Source organism: Symphalangus syndactylus, chromosome 16 (genome assembly GCF_028878055.3).
Source record: "Symphalangus syndactylus isolate Jambi chromosome 16, NHGRI_mSymSyn1-v2.1_pri, whole genome shotgun sequence".
NCBI classification, from domain to species: domain Eukaryota; kingdom Metazoa; phylum Chordata; class Mammalia; order Primates; family Hylobatidae; genus Symphalangus; species Symphalangus syndactylus.
Window position 1 is genome coordinate 68,043,622 of NC_072438.2, and position 26,621 is coordinate 68,070,242.

The 26,621-nt window shown below is 40.4% G+C and overlaps 1 protein-coding gene and 1 long non-coding RNA gene across 6 annotated transcripts in view; both read right to left on the reverse strand.

The window, feature by feature from the left end:
- The window catches only part of SLC1A3 (solute carrier family 1 member 3), an 82,873-nt gene that overhangs the window by 32,330 nt on the left and 23,922 nt on the right, over nucleotides 1-26,621 (reverse strand). The gene's annotated exons all lie outside the window — the stretch shown is intronic.
- LOC134732754 (uncharacterized) lies at nucleotides 5,076-26,618 on the reverse strand. The gene is made up of 2 exons (XR_010116238.1): nucleotides 26,170-26,618; nucleotides 5,076-25,799 (listed from the first exon to the last, which is right to left on the reverse strand). It is a non-coding gene; the product is annotated as an uncharacterized lncRNA (long non-coding RNA).

The window sequence follows — 26,621 nt, forward strand, 5'->3', positions numbered from 1 at the left end:
GTAAACCCTGTGATGTGTTTCCTCTAACTTGCACTCATCTTAATGCAATGGAAACTTGATTGTAGTGAACATAATCCCACAGGGAATCTCAAACACCCTTGGAAACCATTCTGTTATCAAAAAGTCAAAATTAAATGCCTAAAACTGGCTGGGGCCCTCCAGGTCTGGTGAGTGAGGTCAAGAAACCCAAAAGGCTTGATGATGCACAAAATGACAACGCTAGTTAGTGGTGAGGATAGGACAGAGTGAAAGTTTCATGGCCTTTTGATAGGGCAAAGTGGCTTAAAGCTTTGTTTTAGTGCATGAGTTGGAAACTGGTTAGGTTTATGACAAGTGGAGTTTTCCCAATCTTTACAAGGTCACAAGCTTTCTTGGCAAGGTAGATTTTTTAATTCTAACATAGAAAATACAGTGACTTTTAATTGTTTCCTCAGGGTCACCCATAAGCAGTTTTCAGAAACATATATGAACTGCAGTAAGCAGACTCAGGAGGCAGCCAGTCAGCCGAAAGGGGGTGAAGTAACATGCAACACCATCTCTGAAACTGCCTAACAATTAGTGACAAAGCCAGGGTACAGCCAGTGAGAATGCCATCATTTGACCCAAGCTGAGGCTGAGGAGATGATCCTCTCTGGGCAGATCCTAGATGCAAGTGCAAAGACAGACCTTACACCTGATACTCTCCAGCAAAGAAGCCAAAAGGGCTTTTGAAGTTGATGTTTATAATATTAAAGCAGAATCTCAGAGTGTAGTAGTCACTGACATTAGCCAATGCCTATAGATTCACATAGACCACACTCACAGCCATGATTCCCCATGAGCTCACCTCGAGGTCCTCCAGAAGGCACATACAACAAATATTTTTATTACTGTCGCTACTATTATTTCCACTCCATAAACAAGCCCTGAGTGCCAAAATGACTTCTCCCACAGCTAGTCAATGCTGCAACTGGTAGCTCCAGAAGTCTGTGTTCTTAAGAACCAAACAGGAATTACTACAAATAAATGCAGCCAGAGTGAATGTCCCCTGCACCACTCAGCTGGCCCCTGTTCACCTTTTCAGATGCACACATCTCCTCACTCTGCAGAGGAAGGAGATGTAGGACCTGGAGTCTATGGTTAACAGTGCTGTGACTTCCTTCTTAGGCACCTAGCACAGCTAACTGGAGGGCCTCAATACTGAATGAATTAACAACCTCAGCTAGACAATAGCAGCCCTGCATGACGCAGAGCACGCATGCAATGAGGACAAGGAAGGGAATGTAGCATGAAGACATATGGCAGATGCTTGGTCAAGACTGTTTCCCGTGTATCCAGTGAGGGGACAGAGCTATACAAGTCTTGCTAGGGGAAAGAAAGGAAATGGTGCCTCTTGAGAAGTGTATCGGCATTCACAGTCTTAGGGAGTCTGTGCCTCTTTAGAAGTGTATCAGCATCCAGTCTTAGGGAGGCTGCAGCATTTGTAAAATGCTTCATGTGTGTGTGTGGAATAACTTTCAAATGGGGGGAAAGGTAAAACATTTCAAGTAGGGAGATAAACTGTGTTAAGAAGTCAAGTGAATGGGATATTGATGAGCAGGGACTCAGTCATTAAGATACACAAACCACCCTTCATCTACCGCTGAGTGTTTTGCAGCCCGAGGACACTTCCATTGGCTCATTCCACTCACAGAGCATTTTCTGTACACCCAAACCATTTTTACTGGGTTTCCTAACAGTCCCTGGAGGGGCATAAGAACCCCTCAGATGTGGATTTCAAGTCTTCTGACATTAAAGCTGATTAAGAAGAAAACATTAGGCTGGGCGCGGTGGCTCACACCTGTAATCCCAGTACTTTTGGAGGCTGAGGAGGGTGGATCACGAGGTCAGGAGTTCGAGACCAGCCTGACCAACATGGCAAAACCGCGTCTCTACTAAAAATACAAAAATTAGCTGGATGTGGTGGCACATGCCTGTAATCCCAGCTACTCAGGAGGCTGAGGCAGGAGAATCACTTGAACTTGGGAGGCGAAAGTTGCAGTGAGCCAAGATTGCACCACTGCACTCCAGTCTGGGCAACAGAGCGAGGCACTCTCAAAAAAAAAAAAAAAAAAAAGAAAAGAAAACATCAATATTTTCCTTATTTTTAGCTAATTATCCTCAGCTCATATGGGATGCATTTATTGAGCACTTATTTTATGCCACTCTCAGGAGCTCTAGACAGACCTAGTGTTTGCTCTCAAAGCTCACAAGTCCAGTGCAGCACAGCATTCCACGAGACAGAACAGTGCATCAGGTTGAGAAAGAAGAGATCTGTGTGTGTCAGAAGCGAGGGGCCCGGGAGAGAGGCACTTGGGAAGCTCTACTAACCTATACATTGGAGTTCTGGCAATACTTGACTACTGTCAGGAACAACTGTAAAACCTCATCTAGAAAGAAGGAGCAATTTTAGTGCCAAGTCAGATCTGCCCATGCGTGTTTACCAGATTCGACTTTGAGAGCCAAGAATTTAGTAGTGGTGTTGTCAGAACCAATAAATAGGTTAAGGGAACCTGGGAGGGGTAAATGTGGAGTCAGAGGTTAAGTATTTATGTGAACACTGCCACACATTAAAGCCCTAAAAGCTGTTGAAATTGTAATTATCTGACATGAAAGAACCTAAATTTTGAAAACCAGTGTCGCTCACAATGCTGCCAAACACCTAGCATCTGTTCAATTCCATTATGAACCATTTCCTTGGGGAGGGAATGTGAAAGAATTGTAAGCAGCTGCTGAGAAGTGTGCTGGCAGGGGATGCAGCTTCCACATTGCAAATTTACGTGCTAACTTATTCATTAAGCAATATCATTAATGATCACAGATGTGCGGCAAGATGGGCAAAGCATTCAACCACAAGGCAAATATGAGGTCAGTACTTTTAAGAGGTCATAAAACAAGAAGAAACATCTTAGAAAATGCATAAAAAGCAAACTAGCAAATCAATCTGACTTCTCACATTGGGTTTGCGAAGCTAGACCTGCATTCTCCAGTGCAAGCATTTGAATGTTCAGTATCGTACCCTCACCCAAAGCATTTCCAAGCTTGCTATTTACAGCAGTCACGCCAATTTCTGTAGTTCAATTTTTAGAGGTATTAACTTTATTTTGTTTTGGGGAAAGTGTGGGTGTGTAATGTCGCTAAGAATTGTTCTTGGGGCCGGGCGCGGTGGCTCACGCTTGTAATCCCAGCACTTTGGGAGGCCGAGGCGGGCGGATCACGAGGTCAGGAGATCGACACCACGGTGAAAACCCCGTCTCTACTAAAAATACAAAAAAATTAGCCGGGCGTAGTGGCGGGGGCCTGTAGTCCCAGCTACTCGGAGAGGCTGAGGCAGGAGAATGGCGTGAACCCGGGAGGCGGAGCTTGCAGCGAGCCGAGATTGCGCCACTGCACTCCAGCCAGGGCGACAGAGCGAGACTCCATCTCAAAAAAAAAAAAAAAAAAAGAATTGTTCTTGGTAAAATTTTCTTCCACTGTGCATTTACATCTGAGGATCACTATGGGAGGAGAAGAATAAAGCCATGTGAGACAGCAGTGTTAGTAATACATAGCTATATTGGGTTACTTTCTTTTTACTAAACATTTTAGGCCCAGTTCTTGCTCCGTGGGTAACTCTGGGAATTCTCTGGAGGCCTGAGAAGACATGAATCTAGCTCTTTGTGTCTGTAACTGTACACCTGCTATTGATGCAGAGGATGAAAAGAACACACCAAACACACATTGTTCTATTTTTAAGCTGTTGTACTCAGCTGCAGGGGAAGGAGAGATGCCCTTTCTCCCCTTGAAAGTTACCAAGAGCCAGCTATTCTACTGTAGCGTAAACTCAATTTACCAACTTTGAAGGCAGAGGATGATGATCCTAAGCACTGAAGGAGAGTGAATGTTGTGTGTGTGGTGTGTGTGTGTGTGTGTGCTCACGCCACTTGGAGCTGGGAGTGCCAAAATCTTTCCTCACATTTGGGAATGCCTGTCAGGGAAGCAAACTAGCTGGCAATCAGAAAACTCTCATGTAACGCTCACTGCTTTCAACAGCAGGCACGCACGACTTCATGTCCTACGGCAGAATTGCATGCCATGGCTTTAGTAGGCATTCCACCAAATATTAGCTGAAGGATTGAATCAGTGAATCTTTCCAGGAAAAGCATGGCAAAGCTCTCTTTGCCTGTTTAAAAAGACAAAAAAGCCAACCACATAAATTGGCAGTAGGGTGAAATATTTCCGTAAGTCAAGAGTCCGGTGTTGGTTTTTCTGGTCTGACACTGCTCAGGGAAGCAGTGTAATACTTTCAGGACCTTGGAAATTTGACCCTCGGCCCTCCCATAATAACCCTTTCTGAAAAATTTTATGCAGTGTATAGTATTTTTTAACATGAAAGTGGAGACTTTTACAACGCTTTATAAAATAACTTAAGACTCTCTGGAATCTCAAAAAATGATTGCTATCTGTCCCCAGGGATGGAGAGCTGAACAAAATGGTCCCTGTTTTCATGACACAGTTGGCTGGAGGAGGTGGAGACTGGCGATGGGGCTGCCTAACTGCACTGTGTGTGTAGGAGATGTTTCCTGGAGAAAGTGACATGCAAGGTAAGACCTGAGAGTAAGGAGGGGTTTCAGGTGAAGAGGCTGGGGAAAAGAGAGTCCAGGCAGATACCAGGGTGGGAGTGGGGTGGGACTGGGGGTGGGAGGGTGCGGAGGAGGAGTGAGAAATAAGACAGAAAGGCACAAGCTGGAGCCATGTCAGAAATTTGATCTTTATTCCAAAAGCAATGTGGAGAATGAGCCCAAAGTTGAGTTTTAGGAAGAACATGCTACCTTTGTGCAAAAAAAGTAGGTAAGAAAAGAGCAAGACCCTGGAGCGTGGGGTAGGGGGACAGCAGGGAGACTAGAAAGGAAGTTATTGTAGATTAGGGTCAATATGGTGTTGCCCAGACTGGGGTGCAGATGGTGGCCATAGTAGAGGTCAATGGAGTTAGGGAGGTAGAATCAACAAGCCTGGTGTGGGGAAGGAACCCAAGGAGGGGCCAAGTTTCTAGTTTAGCCCCTAGTTTCTATATTTCCTTTGTTTTTTTTTTTAAGAAACTTAAATAGTTTCCCTACTTTTATATATCACATCTAAAATAGCTGCATTCCCCATCATGTTAACGTTCTTTTACCAGGAATACATTTGTTCTGCTTGCACTCACCATCTTCATAATAATGAAGTAACTCTGCAAATCTTGATAACTTGAAAGGGAGCCTGGGAGACAGGCTTAGAATCATGAGGCCTTTACCATGTGTATAAGCTTATTTTGCAGACAATTCTAGTTATGCTTATGCCTTCTGATTTATCTTGTAGCTTTTTCCCATTTTCAAAGAAAACAAATAATTTTTGTGGGTCCGAGGAAGCAGCAATTGCATTGCCAAAGGCTGGCCCTGCCTAACTCAATATCCTTTGGCCAATCGACTTGTACCAGCTTTTAAAAGCTGTCGGTTACTGAGGATCTTCAAGGCCATTTCAGCTATAGAGTTTTAATGCTTATATCTATCTCTCATGACTGAAAAACAATGGTTTGGGGGAAAGAGAAAGATGTTAAACAATACCATGCTGATATAATCATCAAAATCCAGATTGTGGAAGACCAATTTTACCTGACAACCTGATCTCTTTAACAAACAAATTACAAATAAAAAGGGTGGGAAAGGAAGACAGAGATAAAGCTGGAGATAGAGAATGTGAGAGCTAGCCTGCACACTTAACAGATTCAGAGACTCTGTCAAACAAATTCCATGTATGAATATGGCTTGATTCAAACAAACTGTGAAAAGAGAAAGAAAAGAAATGGGGATTTTTGAAAACTGACTGGATGGCATTATTAAAGGATTATTATTTATGTTTTAACAAGTGATAATGGGTATTATGGTTATATTTAAGGGGAGAAAAATCCTCTTTTACAGATGGATAAATGACCCAGTAGAAGGCAGCCTTTCCCTCAGACTATAGAAAATCCCTATCCTGTATTCAGGAGAGACGACGTCCACCCTCACCTGAGAGTTAGAGGTCAAGGTAGAAACGGTAGACAAGTTCACCCAACATTTAATCTAGTTTCCCCACCTGCCTCTACACTAAGATTTGGATGTCCCCAAAACAGTAAGGTAGACTGATATTCCCATAGGAAAATTTCACATCTGCCCACAAACATATTTCTGAAAGTAAAATCAATGCTTGTAAAATTTTGAGTCAAATTTTAAGTGCACTAAAGTAATCCATGATGGAACACATAATAATTAATTGTTTTTGGAAAACTCACACAGTGACTCTCAATGGGGAAGGCCCATCTCACTCAAGGGTTGAGGACTGGGGGAAATGAATATTGGGATATCAGAATAATCTTTAGTTTTTAAAAGCCATACAATTAACATAGCTCCTTTTGCTCTCTCTACACCAACAATAAACACAAAAGCAAAGGGTTATATTAACTACTCTTAATTACTGAGAAGAATGACTTTTTATCCCGTAAGTATACTGAGACTGGAAAAATTTTGAGAATCATTGATCAGGACTTTTCTTTAGGATATTTTCTCGAAGTGAACTATACCTCATTATTTCAACACAGTCAGGAATTGTTTTAGAATAAATGTGTTGGAGTGAAGTTCCTAAAAGAAATACAAATATCTTCCTTTTTAGGAGACAAAAATAAACTATAGAAAGGCTGCAGCCCTACTCTTTATGTCACTTTTCAATCTTAGTCTTGTCAACCAACAGAATATAGGATTGTGTTTTTCTTTGGGAAGCCTAAAAATAGGAATTTATGCCAATTGTCCCTTTTTGTGTGTGTGGATAGAGATACGGAATAGAGATAGAGGATCTTTTTTTTTTTTGAGATGGAGTTTTGCTTTTGTTGCCCAGGCTGGAGTGCAATGGCACAATCTTAGTTCACTGCAACCTCCACCTCCCAGGTTCAAGTGATTCTCCTGCCTCAGCCTCTGGAGTAGCGGGGATTACAAGCATGGGCCACCAAACCTGGCTAATTTTGTATTTTTTTTTTAATAGAGATGGGGTTTCTCCATGTTGGTCCAGCGGGTCTTGAACTCCCAATCTCAGGTGATCCACCCACCTTGGCCTCCCAAAGTACTGGGATTACAGGCGTGAGCCGCCAGGCCTGGCCAAGATAAATAATCTTTTACCAATGAGTCATTCATTGGTATTGCAATCTTAGTAACCCTTGAACCACAGGCCATTAAAGCAGTTAGGATCATGAGAGATCAAAATCTTACACCTTCCCCCATTAAGTCTTCACAATATATGTAGTTGAAGGGAAAAATGGTGAGATGTGCTATCTTTAATGACCTGTTGATGCCTAAAAAAGCCTTTTCAAGTCTGTCTTGATGACGCTGCACTTTTTGAATGTGGATTTGGATTATCTGTACACGTGAGAAGTTGTTATCAGTAGCTCAGTGTCACAAGAAGGCCAGGGGGGTTATCCTACAAGAACACAGTGATTATGAACAAAGCCCATCCAAGCCATAAATACCTTCCAAGGGCAACCAAAGGTTGTAACAGCTGAACTCCCAGACTATTCTGAGGAAGGGACAGCATGAGACGTGGGACAGAATGCATTTCTAAGTTGTACATGGTCTGACTTATTATGGCGGCAAAAATGGTAGATTTTGCAGGTTCACATTAACTTAAGAACCGTATTCCAAATTACATTAATCATTAATAAAAAGGTTTCTTGACACAAATCTCAAATTTCGTTGAAAGGTTCCTAAGTTAAATTTCTGAAACTTAAGTTTGTTGCTCAGGGTGGTACAGTCTTGCCTATAGGTAAAAAAATTGAAATGCAAATCTTTAAAAATTTTTCTTTCAACATTTAGACAGTATAATCATAAAAAACTCTTAATAATGCCAAGGTATTTAGAATAATAAAACACTATTCCTCGCACATCTGTATGCTTGGTCCTCAAAAAAAGAGATAAGCAGACACCAAATAGTAAGCTTCATGCTAATTAATGCCTTAATTAAATAAAAGTCTAAGTGATGAAAGAAATGCAGAATGGCTTACACATTAACCCTAACTGCAAAATGTTCACCATGTACTTACAGCTGATTTTAGTCTCCTCCAAATAAATATTGGAATAAATTAAAAACAATAAACAAACAAACAAAAAGCCACGAAGTTAGTTCGGCAAATTGTGATAAAAGAAACTGCTCTCTTTTAAAGCCTAATAATTTTGACTTTTGTCTTTTCTCAAAAACTGATTTCAGTAGCAAAAATAAAACAAAATGGATCCCTGGAGTCTGGATGTTTGCTAAGGAAATGGCCCTTCAGTCAAAATTTGACCTAAATCTCCCTTTTTCCAATGCTGACAAAAAGCCCCTTCCATGAAAGATTAAAATTCTATCTTAATGTTTGCAAGTGCTCTTCGGTGTGAGAAGACTGATAGGTAGAATGGCAAAACAAAATGTGCCAAAGTAAAATTGGTTAAATGTGCTTTAATACATGTGGTCTCTCTCCCCACTTCTCTCTTCCAAGCAATGTTTGGGATCATCTTGAATGCCAAAGGAAATATTCTTCTTAACAAAAAATACAGTTGAATTTGAGTGTTTCTTGATCGAACGTCAAAAATGAAAACATTTATTTGGATGGACTGAGGATGCTTTACTCCAGAGAAATTCATGGCAGATAATTTTGCCTCTTGTACATTGAAAATAATTACATTATTTCATTCAAATCCTCTAAGTAGGTTTCATTATGAACAGTATGTGGCTGGAAATAGAAATTGGTCAACAGTGAGTGTTTGTTGAGTACTTACAGGACTTGAAGAGTATTTTAAGAGGAAAATGACCAAATTAGACTCTTAACTGAAACTACAAAAGAACCACACATTTCCAATAGACTAGATAAAGAAAAACAAATGAAAATGTGTATTTTGTAATGTGGTGTCATATGAGACCTACATTTTATTAGAATAGATACATCTTGGCTAGTGACACCAGGACTTTGGAATAGAGGTAGTTTCAATGAGAAACATCCCACAGGACCAGTTCTATCCCTGACCTTTATACCCCAGAAGCACAGTTAACGTGGGACAAATATAGTTTACTTTTAAAATTCCTGCCAGCAACTCTGCTTCCCTCACGTCACTCTTTGTACTTCACTGAGGCAGGAATGACTTACACCTGCAAAAATGTGGAGGAATCCTTTCCTCAAAAATAGCTCTTTGAACATTATTTGTGGGTACTATTGCAAAAGAGAATTTTCCAAGGCTTAGGAACCACTTATGGAATTGTCTTCCGAGAGAGACCACAAATATGACACCGCAAACTATTTTCCTTGAGAAAATCCTGTCTTTCCACTAGGGAGGTCAATTATTGTTATAGACATGAACATAGCCTTGCAGAGCTCTATGCCTCTCTAACACACACTGAGGAGCTTGACTGCAAAGCTTCATCAAAATGGAGACGCGCTGTCTGCCTTCATGGAGCTTGCCCTTGGAGAGGTGACCCTGAGCCACCAAAAGCAAATCACAGGGCTGAGGGACAAAGCTGACACATAGACCTGAATGTGGTTTTGTCCAACTACAGTGGGCAGACATTACCGAATAATACTTAACATTTAAATTTCCAAGAAGTTTGGATATTGTGTTTATATTTTTTGAGGGTTATTTTATGTCCCTTGTGTGGATTTCAACACAGAAAAGATAAATCTGAAAAAAAAAAAAACCACACAGAGGAAACCAAGTGTTAGTGAAAAATACCAGCCCTTGTTATCTAAACTTGTCCATGCAATATTCTGTCAGCGTTCTTTACAATTCCACATTGTCCTTGGTCAGACCAATAAACTGTCCTGTCTCTGGCAGTTGCACCAACCAAGCAATGCTGCCCTCCTTGATGTCAACTTCAAAAAACTTACGTATCTTTAGCTTTCCCTTAATGACATAGGTTTGCTTCTTTAAAGAGTATTCAGTGGCTTACACATAGCTTATTCCAAAGAGTCTCCTGGGGGTTTTCTTTAATGAACAAAAGGAATGTCTTGTAATCACTACATACATTACTTACATATGTGAAAGAGGACATCAATATCAAGGCAAGAAGTTGCTTGGCCTGTAGCTCTATTCAAGAATAAAAATGAGCAATAATCTGCACCATGATAAACTGGTGTATGAAGTAGAAGTCAATTTTGTGTAGCCTCTGCTGGGAATTCAAGACATGAGATAGAAGAAAACATTAACCTGAACTCTCCAATTACGTAGGAAATAATGGATAATTCAAATAACAGGACTCCAAAATGCTCACTACAAATGTGCAACTGATTTTAGCCTCCTCCAAATAAAGACGAATGAAACAACCCCCAAATTACTGAGAATGATTGGCTTAGAAAGCCTTTCCAGCAAGCTTCACTTTGGCCCTTTTTGTTGATGGTCAAAAGGCAATGGAGGGCCGAGCACGGTGGCTCACGTCTGTAATCCCAGCACTTTGAGAGGCCGAGAGGGGTAGATCACAAGGTCAGGAGTTCAAGACCAGCCTGGCCATGATGGTGAAAACCGTCTATACTAAAAATATAAAAATTGGCTGGGCGTGGTGGTGGGCACCTGTAATTCCAGCTACTTGGGCGGCTAGGGGAGAGAATTGCTTGAACCTGGGAGGTGGAGGTTACAGTGAACCGAGACCATTCCACTGCACTCCCGCCTGGGTGATAGAGTGAGACTCTGTCAAAAAAAAAAAAAAAAAAAAAAGGTAGTGGAAGTCAGTCCTCAAAGATAAAATCTGGCTTTGAGGTCCGATTAGTGCTTTCAAAAGGGGAGGATCCCCAAAAACAGAACTTGAGGGGCTCTCCTTGCAGATACTCAAGTGCAGATACCTCCAGAAAGCAAGTATTCATTCTTTCTGAATTAAAAATAACCAACCTGGAATTAGAACTCATAATAAAAAGCATTATAATGGATGTAAAATTCAATACAATTGTAAAAGACCTACACAGAACTTTCAGCAATGAGGCCACCCCATAAATTGAGATGTAGCCTGAGACCGAAGCAGCTTGTAAAATCTACTTCATACCAGTGAGATTTGTTATCAGCACTTCACTTTTAGCATCCACATTCCTGAGAGGAAACTTGGATATGTAATCCAGAGGTCCTCCTGTTGAGGCCATCTCGCCCCAGGCCCACCCTCGCCCCTAACCACCTCACAGGACAACCACAGGGGTGGCTGAGGAATGTCTTGACTTGGAGATACCTGATCACTGATCCACGGACTAACATCCTGGTTAACTTGAGTATCTGTATTACTCATCTCAGAAGGTAAAATTTAGGACAGGGAGCAGCCATCTAACTCAAAGCAGTGTAAAAGTGATTAACTGTGCTTAAGTTAGACTGATAAGCAAATAATCATTTAGAATATTCCACTCAAAAGAATTGACATTAAAATATTTATATCTGCCTTATTTTTAAAAATTTTAATTATGGTATAAAACACATAATAAAATGTGCCATCTTAACTATTTTTAGAGGTACAATTCAATAGTGTTAAGCATATTCAAATAGTTGTGTTACCTGCTTTATTTTTGTAATTAACCTTATTTTTATTCACAACTAAAGAAATAAACTCATATTATATTTTAATGCAACAAAAAGTTATAACTGATGAGTTTACCATCTACATTTTAAGGGATTTCAACAATTATTTTAGTGTAGCCAAAGACTTAACATTTGAATTTTACAATTTTTGAAATGTGAAATGCACAATTATAATACCTAGACTACATATCTTATGACTTCAAAGCTTTAGCTAAAACATGTATCACGCAGAGAAGAGCAAGAGTCCTCTCACACCTAAGACAAACAAAAGGTATTACTGATGACGTCCCACTGTATTTCCTTTTTGGTTTTGGCTATTATATCTCCTTGCTGTGGGGGGGTGAGGGGAGATGTTTTACTTCAAAAGTACGTAATAATATAAAACTACTTATTTTCACTGATGTTTTATTATTCACATTGCACTTTGTCTATTTATTTATTTTTTGAGACGGAGTCTTGCCCTGTTGCCCAGGCTGTAGTGCAATGGCCTAATGGAGTGCAATGGCCCAATCTTGGCTCACTGCAACCTCCACCTCCTGGGTTCAAGCAATTCTCCTGCCTCAGCCTCTTGAGTAGCTGGGATTACAGGTGCACACCACCACACCCGGCTATTTTTTGGTATCTTTAGTAGAGACTGGGTTTCACCATGTTGGCCAGGCTGGTCTCGAACTCTTGACCTCATGATCCACCCGCCTCGGCCTCCCAAAGTGGTGGGATTACAGGCGTGAGCCACCGTGCCCGGCCCACATTACACTTTGTAACAAGCACTTAAGAGTGCTTATTTAGAGCAGGTGTTAACTACAGTAAGGAATTCTTCTCAAGGAGGACCATAGCTATGATTTACGACAAGTGGTACAGTAATCTCTGGGTAGTCTAGTGACCAGCATTTTTACAAAGTGTAAGTTTAATATATAAAGAACGACTACAATTCAATAATAAAAAGCCATCCCAATTAAAAGATGGGCAAAGGATCTGAATAGACATTTCTCTAAAGAAGATGTATGAATGACTAATAGGCACATAAAAATATACTTGACATTATTAGCCATCAGAGAAGTGCAAATCAAACCACAGTGAGACAGCATTTAATACCCACACTGATAAAAAGATGAACAATAACAAAAAGACAGATAATAAGAAGTGTTGGTAAGAAAGTGGAGAAATTAGAACCCTCATACACTGCTACTGGGGATGTAAAATAGTGCAGCCACTTTGGAAAATGGCATGGTAATTCTTCAAAAGGCAAAGAAGAGTTATCATACCACCCAGCAATTCTATTCCTAAGTATATACACAAGAGAAATGAAAACGTATGTCCATGAATGTTCAAAGCAGCCTTATTTATAATAGCAAAAACCAAACCAAACCAAAAAATAGGAACAACCCAAATATCTAACTAATGAATGGATAATATTCCATTATATGGACATGTCATATATGGAATACAGACATGTGATATGTTCATTATATGAATGGGTAATATTCCATCATATGGGCATATCACATGTCCATGTATATGCAATATGCATATATCATATTATTATTCAGCCATAAAAAGGAATGAAGTACTGATATATACAACGCCATGGATGAATCTTGAAAACATTGTGCTGAGTGAAAAAAGCCAGTCACAAAGGACCATATATTGAATGATATCACTTACATGACATGTTCATAATAGGTAGATCTATAGAGAAAGAAAGTAGACTAGAGTTTGCCTGGGGCTGAGGGCTTGGGGGAATTGGGGGATGATGGCCAATGAATGCAGGCTTTATTTCTGGGGTGATAAAAATGTCCTAAAATTGATTGTGATGATGGATGCATAACTCTGTAAATATACTGGAAGCCATTAAACTGTACACTTTAAATGGGTAAATTGCATGTATGTGAGTTATATCTCAATAAACCTCTTAAAAAATAAGGCAAACTTGAAATAAGATAAACCTAAGTCTATCAATACCAAGAAATAATTTTAGGGACATCATACAAGTAAAATAATCTCTTTTTCTATTGTAAAATAAGTTTCTACCTTCTAAAGATCAAATGGAGGTTAGTGGTGGGTGGCAAAGTTTGGCAGCAAGTATGTTTTGAGTACTTGAAAGTCTGATACACATTGCTAGAAAGGCATCCTTCACATAAGGAAAACGTGCTTATGTGGTGTACATAGCACTTTCAGACACTTGACCTCACTTGGTAGCTGTCAAGTTATAGTTCAGATGTTTATTTAGCGGGAAGTTATATGGTGACTTCAAGTCACGTTCCCACAGGACATCTGCCTTCCGTAAGCTAAATCCAAATGTTTGCTGCTAAAATCAAATAATGATGCCAATGTACCCAATTCAGAGAAAAAAGATGTATAGATTAAAGTTAATAGATTGAATTCTCTCAATTTTAAGATTTTTTCACTATAAATTTTTCTTCATCCTTTCTTGTCCTCTACTTTTCTGAATGCTAGCAGAAAAAGGGCTTGAAAGCTTTGAAGTATTATGCCTAAATGATATTGGAACATTTGAAATCGTCAATCATGCTTAGACTCAGTAGCTTTTACTGTTTATGGAAATATGCTTATAATTTTACTTTTATATTGCATAGGAGCTATATTTCTCATAGTAAGTGTGCTCCTACTTTATATTATAGAATTCAATATGTAAACATTTTTTATTATACCCATAATAATGTTATAAATTTTCAGTATGTTGAGAACTACTACATTGATGTCTGGCTCTAAAGCTATCTTCCAGATCCATGCCAAAAGAATGCTTTCAGATATGTCATGAAGCATAGGGTCCCAAGATAAGACAACCAAATTCTATTTTAAATTGAAAAAGAAATGGCAAGATTCCAGTATAAAAGCTACTAATGTTTCCACTTTTTTTTTCTTAAATATTTAGTGTGTAGTTTAGGTATGCTGAAAATAGGGATTTTTTTTTGTATGAATCACTATATTACAATTGTAGAACATTTGTAATATACTTTCAGGGAGGTAGCTTTAAAATAATGAAACTTCATCACTTAGCACACTCTGGAGAACTATAGATTGAAATTACAGCTCAACTAGAAATAATCTAGTTAAGAAACCTTAAAGTGCAGAAACAAACTCTGGAAAAGTTATAAACTTAAAAAGAATTACCAATATTAGAGGCACTGTCAGACTACAATACATTTTAGAATTGGAAGGACTTCTGAAAAAAGAATAAACATACAAAGCTATGTGTGCCCATACATGCACATTATGTCATGATGAAAAATTTTGTCCCCAAACTTCATAGCATAAACATTTTATTGCATCATCCTGTACTAAAAATTTATCATGCTCTGGCTGCAGGAAGGTTTTGATAATTAATATAAAGCACTGGTACAGAAGCTTATACCAGAAATGGGAAGCAAGTCAATTGGTTAACAATTTGTTCAAGTGATCAGCTCTTGGTGTGAGTGTGTGTGTATGTGTGTGTGTGTGTGTGTGTGTGTGTGTATGTGTGTGTGTGTTGGGGCATTAAAGAAACATGAAATATGTTAATATAATCTTAAAATAGTACACCTGTCTTATGTTTCCTTTGCTTTCAAAAATGTAATAAAATATCTGCTATAAAATGATCAAGTGGTGGGTGTAGGTGGGGGTGGCGGTGTAGATGAAGGAGGGGGACCAGGGGTATTATAGATGAAACAAGATTGTGTTTTTGTATATAGGGGTTCCCCTCTTTTTTCCCTTAACAGTACTGACAAGTCTTGGTAATATGGATGTCATTTTAACAGCCTGGATCTAGGAAGCTTACAATCATCTTACTCTTCTTTTAGAATCCTTCTAAAGGATTAGCCAACAGCTCTTTTTGACTTATTACTTATCCTCAGAATCACAAAGCTCAGCTACTGGCCACTCTTAATCCAATGCCTTGTGAGAGGAAACCAGCTTGGTAATTTAGGGGAAATTTCTTCCCTTTGAAGAAAACCTGGATGGAAACTCAAACAATTGTTTCAAAAAATAAACACAAAGATGGCAAGCCTATATCCCCATATGAGGCAGTCCAGTTGAGAAAAGTGTTACACTGGTAGTATAGAAGTTGATGGGTTACGGGAGGCGGAGATTGCAGTGAGCCGAGATCGCGCCATCGCACTCCAGCCTGGGTGACAGAGCGAGACTCCGTCTCAAAAAAAAAAAAAAAAAAAAAAAAAAAGAAGTTGATGGGTTAGTGAAAGAAGTACATCATGGGGTAATGCACCAGCTTCCAGCCTGAGGATCTGAGATTATTGCCAGGATCTTCACCATGAAGAAGCAAAAAGAAGTCTATCTTGCCTGGTAAAATGAATTTGGAGACACTTAAGACTTAGGACCCTAGATTCTGCCTAGACTCAAAATTGGAAGATCATTCAGGTAAATCAGTCCTTCAGCAGAGAATAGCACTATCCCAAAGTTTTATTTCTGCTTATCATGAAATGACCACCGAATACCAAACAGAGGGAAAAAACAGAACTGTCCTCTGGAGGCATACAATTCACGACATGGCCACAGAAATCCTTGTCTGGTTATAGACCCTTGCCCCCGCCGCCTCCACCTCTTCCTCTCTCTCTGTCTATATAAGATGCTAGCAGAAACTCCAGCATCTTTTTACTAGGCTTTATGGTACACAGAGTCTTTTTATAATGGAATGCGGGTTCCCAGTCATTTCCAGGGTGATCAGTTTAGAAGTCCATTCAAATTGGAGTCAATAGAGTGGGGGTCTTTGTGTTTGTGAGTGTGTGTGTGTGCATGCGTGTGCAGTGTACTTTCATGTCTTCCTTTATACATAGCATTTTCTATTTTACTTACACAAATAGTAAGCATTCATGCACCACCTGAGTAATAAAAATGACTTTAAATAAAACTGTATGGAATTTGTAGTGGAGAATGTCTTCTGAAGGAGTAGGAGAAAACAGCATCCTTTTGGGAGAATAATTTTGGGAGGTAATTTAGCAACATCTCTCTGGATTTTACATGCACATGCTTGGTGCTCTAACAGCTCTGCTTTTAGTTATCAATCATTCAGAAATAGACTACAAGGATACATACATGCTGAAGTTTACTGCAGAATTATTTGAAAGAGCAGAATATTAGAGATACCCTAATCATTCAGTGATAAGGCATATCTGCATAGGAGAATGTTACCCAAATAAAGCATATTATAGAACAATACATATGATTCCGTTTTCATAAAAACAATGGTATATTTCTGTGTAAGCTTTTAACAAAGAGTGTGAAAGATTAATAGTGCCAATGTTTTGGCAGCGATTGTGTGTAAGGCAGTATGGTTAATGTGTATTAACTTGCATATTCACAACAATCCAATGAGGTAGATACTACTATTATCCCCATTGTGTAGATAAAGAAACTGAGGCTGAGAGAGATAAAGTAGCCCATCAAAGGTCACTGAGCTGGGAAGTGGCCATGCTGGGCTTCCAACTCAGTTCTTCTAGCCTGAACACTTATTCCCTACCACACACTGCTTCTCCAGCAACAGGTCTAGCACTGTTAACGGTTGTTACCTTTACAGAGTAGCATTTCACTTTTTACTTTATGCTCATCAATATCTGTATGTGTCATTTCTAATAGAGAATGCATTGCTTTTGTGATTAAAAATAACCAGCTGGGCGCGGTGGCTCATGCCTATAATCCCAGCACTTTGGGAGGCCGAGGTGGGTGGATCACAAAGTCAGGAGTTCGAGACCAGCCTGGCCAATATGGTGAAACCTTGTCTCTACTAAAAATACAAAATTAGCTGGGCGTGGAGGCGGGCACCTGTAGTCCCAGGTACTCAGGAGGCTGAGACAGGAGAATCCCTTGAACACGGGAGGCAGAGGTTGCAGTGAGCTAAGATTGCGTCACTGCACTCCAGCCTGGGCGACAGAGCGAGACTCCATCTCAAAAACAAACAAACAAGCAAAAAACCATTAAAAATGGTACACTTCTCAGGCAGGATGAACTTTGCTCCAGATGCCACAAAAATACATAAAACATGGTCCTAGTGGAACCCTCAGTTTAGTTTGGAGCATGACAGCATGTTCTGGTAATGTATGAGTGACAGTGACAGGTACTCCAGGGAGGAATCAACAGGGCTAACTTTAAGGAAAGATTGAAAGCTAAGCTTTCAATTTACTTTGAAGTAGGTAAAGAATTCTGATGGAGTAGGGAAGAGGGAAACATACTAAGGATGAAGTGTTGAGGGCATTAGGACATTGAGAGAGGGACAGGGTTTCCGCCAGGGAAGCAGCAGGCAATAAAGCTGGTAGAGGGGCTTGCGAAGGCTGCTAAGGCTCTTATTTGTCGTGGCAAGAATGCAGACTCTGTCCTCTAGGCAATGCAAAGAATGTGCCAGATAAAGACACAGTACCTTCAAGAAGTCTTTATGAGAAAGATAGACATGTTAACAGCACATTCCATTGTGATGCAGTAACTGTGATAAGGTGGAAACGTACCTACACCTCTGTGAGCCTGTATTAGCAGGGGAAAGCCAGGGAAGGCTTCCTAGAAGAGGGGGTATCTGAACTAATAAAGGTATCAACTAAAGTAGTAACAATGAGGGCCTGTGGCACCAGAAAACAACAATTCTAAAAAACTGTAAAGTGGTAGTTTTCAACCGTGGGTGCACAATAGAATCATCTAGAGAACTACAAACAAACGTCAATTCCCAAGCTCCGTTTCAGATCAATTAATTAAAGAACTCTGGGGTGGGGGGCAGGGATTGGAGGCTGGGCACTACCTCTATGTAGTGCAATTAATCTGATGGGACAGTGCATCCTCTCAGAATCTGAACTGTAGAAATTAGAAGAGCCTAAGATGGTGTCTCACTTCGGAAGCATTCCCCGCCTCCAACCCCAGCCTGCCACCTACAATCCTTAGGCACAAACCTCCAAGTCAGAATTAATCAGGTAACTCACTCTCTTGGAAACTATGGTATCAGCAGAAGAAACTTGCAGTTCCACAGCATTCTGAAGGAGATTTATTAAGCTGATAATTTAAGGGTAGAAAATCTTATTTTTCCTAGAGATAAAGGAAGCTTTAAATTTTCCTCTCTTATTTATATTTTCTTTAAATTTTTCAAAAATTTCTTCCAAACCAGAACTGATGAAAATCACTGGCTCACTTGAAGCTGCTGAAATTAGCAAATAAGAATTTCTAACTCGCACAGGCTCAAGCCTTCTGGAAAGCAGCATCTCACAACAAAGCCATGTGCCTGTTATTACTGATCTTTTAATTAAAGAACGATTCCATTTTTGCCACAAAAGTCCTTCCACACTCAGTTCTGCAGGATTTAGTTTACCACAGGCTTAACTCCTCTAAGCCAGTGGTTTGTCGTGGCTGGTGAAGCAGCGGACCCAACCTTGGCCTGCATTAATAGAGGACTGGATCTAGACCACTGTCCCTTCCCAGTCACATGACATCTGGAGCACCAGGATCAGCTCTGGGAGCACAGTGGATGGTGGAGAGGCAATCAGGATGGTGGAAGGCCTGGAGAACAGGCACAGAAGAAGCACTGGGACACTTCGCTTATGCTTAGGTGCCCAACAGACTGTGAGGTGCTCCCCTGAGACCATCTGAAAGACTGCCATCCTAATTGTGCCAAATAACACAATTAGGACCAGTAGGTGGACCTCACAGAAGACAGACTTCATAGTTGAGACCACCTAAGAATGGACCATTTTGGGGAGCTCCATGGCCACTTTCCAGGGGCTGGAGTGGGGATTCCTGCTCTGGGAGCAGGGTTGCATGAGCCCAGAGATCCTCAGGTCTCCGGGCTCCCTTCCTGCAAGTTCCCTCTGAAAGGGAAGTTTTCTGTCGTTGAAAGCCTGTCAAGCACCTTTTCTCCTTTACTTCGCATTTGTGAGGCCATGTTCCTCAGGTTGACTTTTGTTGGGAATTTCACAGGGCCACACCTCTGGTTCTTTCTGCATTTAATGGTGAAAGACTCAGGTGAGAGGAAAACAATTCAGGGCCAAAAAAAAAAAAAGAAGAAGAAGAAAAGGAAGAAAAAGAAAGGAAGGAAGGAGAGAAAGAAAGGAAGGAGAGAAAGAAAGGAAAGAGAGAAAGAAAGGAAAGAGAAAAGAAAGAAAGAAAGAAAGAAAGAAAGAAAGAAAGAAAGAAAGAAAGAAGAAAGAAAGAAGAAAGAAAGAAAGAAGAAAGAAAGAAAGAAAGAAAAAAGAAAAGAGCCCCTTCTTCTCTGCTAATAGAGTTATTTCCCAGCGAGGAAGCCCGAATACTGGAGAGGAAGGGCAAGAGACGGGTGCATCGTTCCTTCCCTAAGTTGTTCCTTCATTGAGATGATACTATCCGTGTCACTGATACCATGAATACTGCAATCATGAGTCCATCTCCCAACCAGACGTTGAATGCCTTGAGGGCAGAAATCTTGTCTTCTCCATTTTGGTATCCTCAGCTCCTAGAGAAGCACCTGGCACATACAAATCCTCAACAAATGCTTACTGAATGAATCATCTGTAATGGAAAGGTAAATTCTTTTTGGTATAGCTAGACTTAAATGACTTTATACCTCACCAAAACCTAAATACACACACACACACACACACACACACACGCACACACATTTAGTTACCCAGATTTGCTTTCTACATGATGCAAAAAGTTTACCCCACACAGAGGTTCTTCCCACTACATTATACAACCTCCCTTTCTAGACAGGCATTCCTTAGCTTCCCTTCCCACATGTTTGTGATTAGCCCCTTGAGAGACAATGAAGCAGGCCCAATACGTTGGTTTCAGATGAACTGGGCTGAAGCTTCGTAATGACTGCCTTGATTCCAGGCCGCCATGAAGTGTGTTTGAGTGTTAAGACGGAGACTCAGTTTGCCTCAAGTTTTGGTCAGCCTGAAAATCTCCGCTCACAACATGGGTGCAGTGTGTGGAATTTACTGCCCTGTGGAGTCCAGGGTGCTACACACTGGGGCTGAGTTTCTCAGAAAAGACAGAGCAGTTGTATAACCAATGAAAATATTTAGAATTATGCAGCTGTGATAAGGTAATCGAATTCCATGCCGCAGGGCAGAAACCTATCCCTTCCAGTCATGAGGTAGGAATTCTCGCTGGCTCCCATGTTGTTACTGGATTAATTTTATGGTTTCTTCAGTTTACCTTAATAGGAAAGTTGTTGCTTCAGGGATCACAGACAAATGAGACTTGTGGAATCTGGAGCCTCAGTTCTGTGCCCCTGACTTGAAGCTCTGTCTTCTTGCTCTAGAATTTTCATTTATACAATGGGAACCGCCAGAGGACAGCTCTTGCTGCTACTCTTACTGCCAACAGCTACCACTAACTGAATACATACTATGTGCCAGGCATAAATCCTCACAACAACCTTGTGACACAGGTATCTTATCACTTACATTTTACAGAGAATGAAAGGGAAGGCTAAAGAAACTCCTCCCTGCCTGAGATATTGTTTTTTTTTTTTTTCAATACAATGTATGGGTAGGTGTTGAGGGGGGCAGGTGGTGAAATCTACAGCTCCTTTTCTTGTCCATAAATGCTCAGAGTATTCAAACAGGCCTCAGATATACACCAGAGCCATGGCAATGCATAGTTTAAGATATTAAATTTCTCTTAAGTGATTTTGACTCATTTTGCAAGCCCTTGACAAATCCTTCAGATGCTCAAGATTTAAGAATTGTCTAGCCCTTTTGTGTTACATGAAATGACAAAACTTTAGTTCACTCTTACTGTAACTGATTTCTCTGAAGCCAAAGGACCATACTTTGAGGTACGACATTTATTATTTTTAATTAAGAAAGCCCTTTGCTGGTGATTCTAGCTTGTTGCCTTCAACAGTCGTTGAGTCCCACATTCGACTGAAGTTGTTGGTCTATAGATTTGAAAAGAAGCTGCCCAAATAATATGTGACACATCATAGAGCTTGTCACATGGAGAGGAGAGGACCAGAGAGGCAGGTGTTGTGTTTTGTTTTTCTGGTTTTCAAATTTATTTGTTTTATTTTGGATTTAAAAAAAAGTATTGCTAGAGTATTCTAAGGACAAATGGGTTCCAAAGATCTCTTGTCCTTGGAAATGTTCAGGAAGAAGCTGGACAGTCATTTAGAAGGGACACTGCAGGAATGGCTGGACCAGATCAGTGCTTCCCAAAGCGGGATAGGTGTTTTTGTGGCATGGAAACCAATCACAGTGAGAAAGTCATTCTTTTCAATTTTCTTTTGATTCTTTGGATTACAGGAAAGGCAAAGTCTTATTTTGGTGATAATGTGTATTTAACACCTTGTTAACATTTGCTAATCCCCTCTCTTTATTTATTTCTTTATGTATGTATTTATTTATTTATATTTCTTTTTTTGAGATGGAGTCTCACTCTGTTACCCAGGCTGGAGTACAGTGGCGCGATCTTGGCTCACTGCAACCTCAGCCTCCTGGGTTCAAGTGATTCTCCTGCCTCAGGCTCCCGAGTAGCTGGGATTACAGGCACACGCCACCACTCCCGGCTAATTTTTGTATTTTTAGTAGACATGGGGTTTCACCATGTTGGCCAGGCTGGTCTCGAACGCGTGACCTCAAGTGATCTGCCAGCCTTAGTCTCCCAAAGTGCTGGGATTACAGGCATGAGCCACAGCGCCTGGCCATTTAAAAATACAAGAGTGGGGGAGTCGGGTCTGAGGCTCCCAGACCTTTGTTAGGCAATTGTATCAATTTACAATTTCATAACATTGTTACTTATCTCCACATGACAAGTAATAGGAGGTTTCCATTTTGGGTAATGATTGTAGGCTGTGGAAGAAGAGTATGTTGGTTTAAAGAAAATATTAAGTAAATGAGACTGAGGTGGTACCTATGATGGAAAATTCTGGACTTTAGGATGGAGATGCTGTGACATGAAAATCAGATTTGAAACCATGTTCTTAAAAATCAACTTGTCTCTTTCTTGTTGGGAGTACAGAGAACGAGTCTTATCTCCTTCTAGTTGGAACTGGAATATTATGGGAATTAAGGGATGCAGGGAAGCTCTCTCCTCAGCACCCAACATACATCTTCTTGGGGACTGTATCTTTGTGTTCACGTATCCCCAGTGTCTGACATAGTAGGAGCGTAATAAACAGCTGTTAAAGAATGAATGAATGTTAAATGAGAAATTTCATCTATTTGATAATCCTGCCTCCAGGGTGCCCTACCATACGTCCCAGACACTGTTGCTTTTTTACTCTTGTGTTGACACTCCTCTCTCACCTCTTTTACTTACATCATGCCCAACTCCACAGAGATTGCTTGTCAAAAGTTGTGCTCCCCACTTCCAGAAAACTGGGGTGACACCAAAGATTTCTTCTGAGGTAAGTGATTGAGGGAGAATGCACACTTAGAATGAGAAAAGAAGAAAGCACTAGTTTCTGAAAAGATTCAGAAGTGAGGAGGTAATAGTTATGTCTATGCTGCACAACCAGATGTGACATTTAATTATTATCCAGTGAATAATCAGGCTAAGTCAGCCAAACCAACCCATATTTCTGGCATGAAATTTCTAGTTTGGCTGCCTATCCTGACGAAATCAATAGAAACTGGCACCAAACCCCTATTTTGTTTTGTGGTGTGTTGGCATAGACATAGTCTTCTTGTCCAAAAAATAGGTACTTGAGTACAAATCTAGCCATTAGGCTTCCTCCCAGCTTCTTTCTGGCAGCCTCTGGAATGCTAATACACACCAGGGATGTTTGAAAAGATTGGAGTTTCAAATTTAGGGAAAGGGGAACATGACTTACAAGGGCTATAGAGCCACAACTCATAAACACGGATGTTTCAAGTAAAAAATACAACTTAGATGTCTCAGAATTTAAATGTGGCTTTAGTGCAATTAAACTTACAACATGTTTTCTAGAATCTTCCACAATAGAAAGCTTAGTCCAAGAAACACAGTAATAATTTTATGCATTTCAGTTTCTGTCTACAGACCCTGGGACAACTGAACTTAGGAGCAACAAGTCTATGAAGTATTTTCCCACTGGGAAATATTTCCTAGGGGAGCGTGACCTGAGTTCTTACTCTAGTGTTCCTTCTGGTGCAGAAAAGACCAGAATGGCTACTCCACAATGCAGTTATACCCAAAAGATGGGGAGAAGAGGCTTTCCAATAGCAATTTGTTTAGTCAGCAGTAAACATTATGTTCAGTAGCGAGTTCCACATTATCAGTTAAGCTTTGGCACAGGACCGCCGATGATTGGATAAGGCAACATATGAAACCCTGTGATAGCTTCATGGGCACAAGTTTAGGAGTACATTTCTCATAATGAACAGCACTGACATTCAAACCTGAGTTCCAATATTGGTAGTCTGAGGGTTGGAATGGGCCTGCAGATGTACTGTGTTTGCTTTGCGCTGTTTTGTTTCGTGAATTGTTTCAAAAAATCTGCAGGATCTTAAAAAATTTGAGATTTCTGGATACTCTTGAAAAACAGGAAGATCTGGCCCTTGTCTCAATAGTCTCTTTGCCTTCCTTTCGCCATATTATTCTGTAGTTGGGTCCCTCTCCATTTATCATCATACTTGTCCCTCTTACTTCTCTTGTTGAAGAGAAATATTTCTCTGTATCCATGACTCTATCAAAATAGGAAAACAAAAAGTAGACTGAAAGGGCAGCTTCATGTACATACATCACCCACGTGGCCACTGGAGGCATTTGAGGTTGCCTTTCCACTCTAAAGCAATGGAGCCTGCCTTTGTTTCTTCCCTAGGCAACACATTCTCCAGTAACATTTCCCAACATACACAGGGATCTTCCAAGGGTCTGGGTAATTTGTAGAAGTTCCTCCCTTCCCATTACAACTGGGTCATACCCTCATTTGGGTTAGAATTATTGTATTCAAAACCATAAAGGACATTCTTATTCAATCAATCATTCATTCCATTTGATCATAAATATCTAAATTACTGTGTAGTTTGGAAATTACTCACTTCAGACTAACACCTTAAAAAGATCTTTGGCGAACTAAATTCTGCCTCTCAGGCTCCTTGCCTTAGCACAGTCCTGGACAAGAGCTAAAACTCTCTTAATGGTCCAGTTTGGCAACACTCCCAACTTGCAATTAGGTTGCAGTTTTAAAAGTTCATTTTATATTAGTTGTTTGCAGCTTATAATTCTTTTCTCTTTAACAATATTATAAATGTTAACGATTTTTCCAAGTTTTGACCAAAAATTTCTCTCTAGTCATGCAAAGGGATTGCATCATAGTATTTTTTTTTTCTGAAAAATTACACAACCAAAGTTCTTATTTCTTCAATAAAGTTGTTTGTTATTAGGTATTAAGAAAAATCAGGAAATTCCACTTCAAGGTGGTGATCAACTGGGACTGCTACTAAGGGGAAGTAACACTTCTCTAATTGTATCATATAAGGGCTTTTCTCTTTTAAAGAGTAACACATTGGATTTTCAGCAGAGTTAAGAGAAAGCAGAAACCTCTAAACATTGGTTCTACCCTTGAAAAGAAAGTATAAAAGATCCAGAACCCCTCAGTTTGTGTACAGGAAAACTGCGGGCACCCAATCCAGATGCCCTGCCAGCAGGGATGGTGAGGAGAGACTCTGCTCTGCCACAGAAAATGTCAGATGTGGGTTCTGCCTTACAAGTGCTTTCTGTGAATAATTTGTTTCCCAGAAAAATATCAGCATATGGATAATAAAATAATCATGTGCCCTCATGTCAGCATGAATATAGCTTTGGTGGTAAGAATTGTAGCTGCTGTGATTACTCGTGGTCAGCAATGGACCATCCCAGCTTCACAAACAAGTACATCAAATCAACTCCAGGACTGTTTTATGGGCAATTCATTCTCCAGTGAAAGCACATGTACATGCAATCACTTGTTTAAGGCCCTGGACAAGTGGAAACCAGCAGAGATCTTCAAGGCATTGAGGGAAAATCTGACATAGTTCCTGTCTAAGTAATAGCCAGCCCTCCAAGGCATGTAATAGAATGTTCCTCCATGACTTTTGAGTTGTACGATGAAGTTCTCATTACACAGAGATCTTGAAAAGAGAATATAAATATCCTTGAGAACTCCCTGGGATGGGAAGGATTCTCAGTGCCAGCTCACATAGAGGCAGAGTGGTATATGCCCAACAGGGGAACAGTGAGCCGAGGGTGGAAAAGAGAATAGGGTCAGTAATACCTGAGTTCTGAGCTTTACCTACAAACCCAGAAATCATCCCGCTCGGGCAGTGTCTATGGAAATTCCTTCTCCAAGTCAGAGATGTGCTGTGGGGAAAGAGAAGAGTGGGCAGGAAGGAATGTACAGTAACATTTTTCTGCAACTTCTTGGCTCCATCTGATTCACCAATCACATAGACAAATGACTCTTTCACCTTTTCCCATGCAGGAATAAATGGTTATCTCATTGTCATAGAAAATAGAATCCTATCCTGCAAAGCTTCCACTTGTTAAAAATCCACGTGTCCACTGATAAAATATTCAGATGGGGAAATCTCCCACCCCCTCCCCCTTCTCCCACCAGCATAAAAGGTAACGGGGGTGGGAGGCAACTGGAGAAGGAAAAGAAATCATGCGGGTACACCAGGAAAAGATAAGTGTTGGTGGCAGCAGAGTTGGTGAGTGTTGTGGGCATTACCTCTTGATGAGGCTTCCAAGAAGGCTCCCGCTCAAGTCCTGGTGGTTCTGAGAACAAGCATTCTTGCATCAATAGCTAATAGGCTGTCCAACCAGATGTTATCTGGGTGGGATAAGAGGGTGAGAAAACAGACCTGTTGTACGCTGTTGTCAACTACATCACTGTGGTCAGAGAAGGCTGATGGTGTGGTGTTTAGCAGGGCACCTCGTTCACGGTGAGGCGAACCAGATTACGTGGCTGTTTAAATTCATTTCCTCTTGTGATTGGTAAATATGAGAGTTATAATCATTCATGCATTACTAAAGCCTCCTTTCCATCATTTTGAAGGGACTTTTTTTTTTCTAGAACAGAGCATGCATCCAGCAGAAACCCAAAGCACTGGCTTTTCTAAGCAATCTTTTGCAATAAACACACTTAAAAAAAAAACCAAACAAACCAACAACTGCTTATGA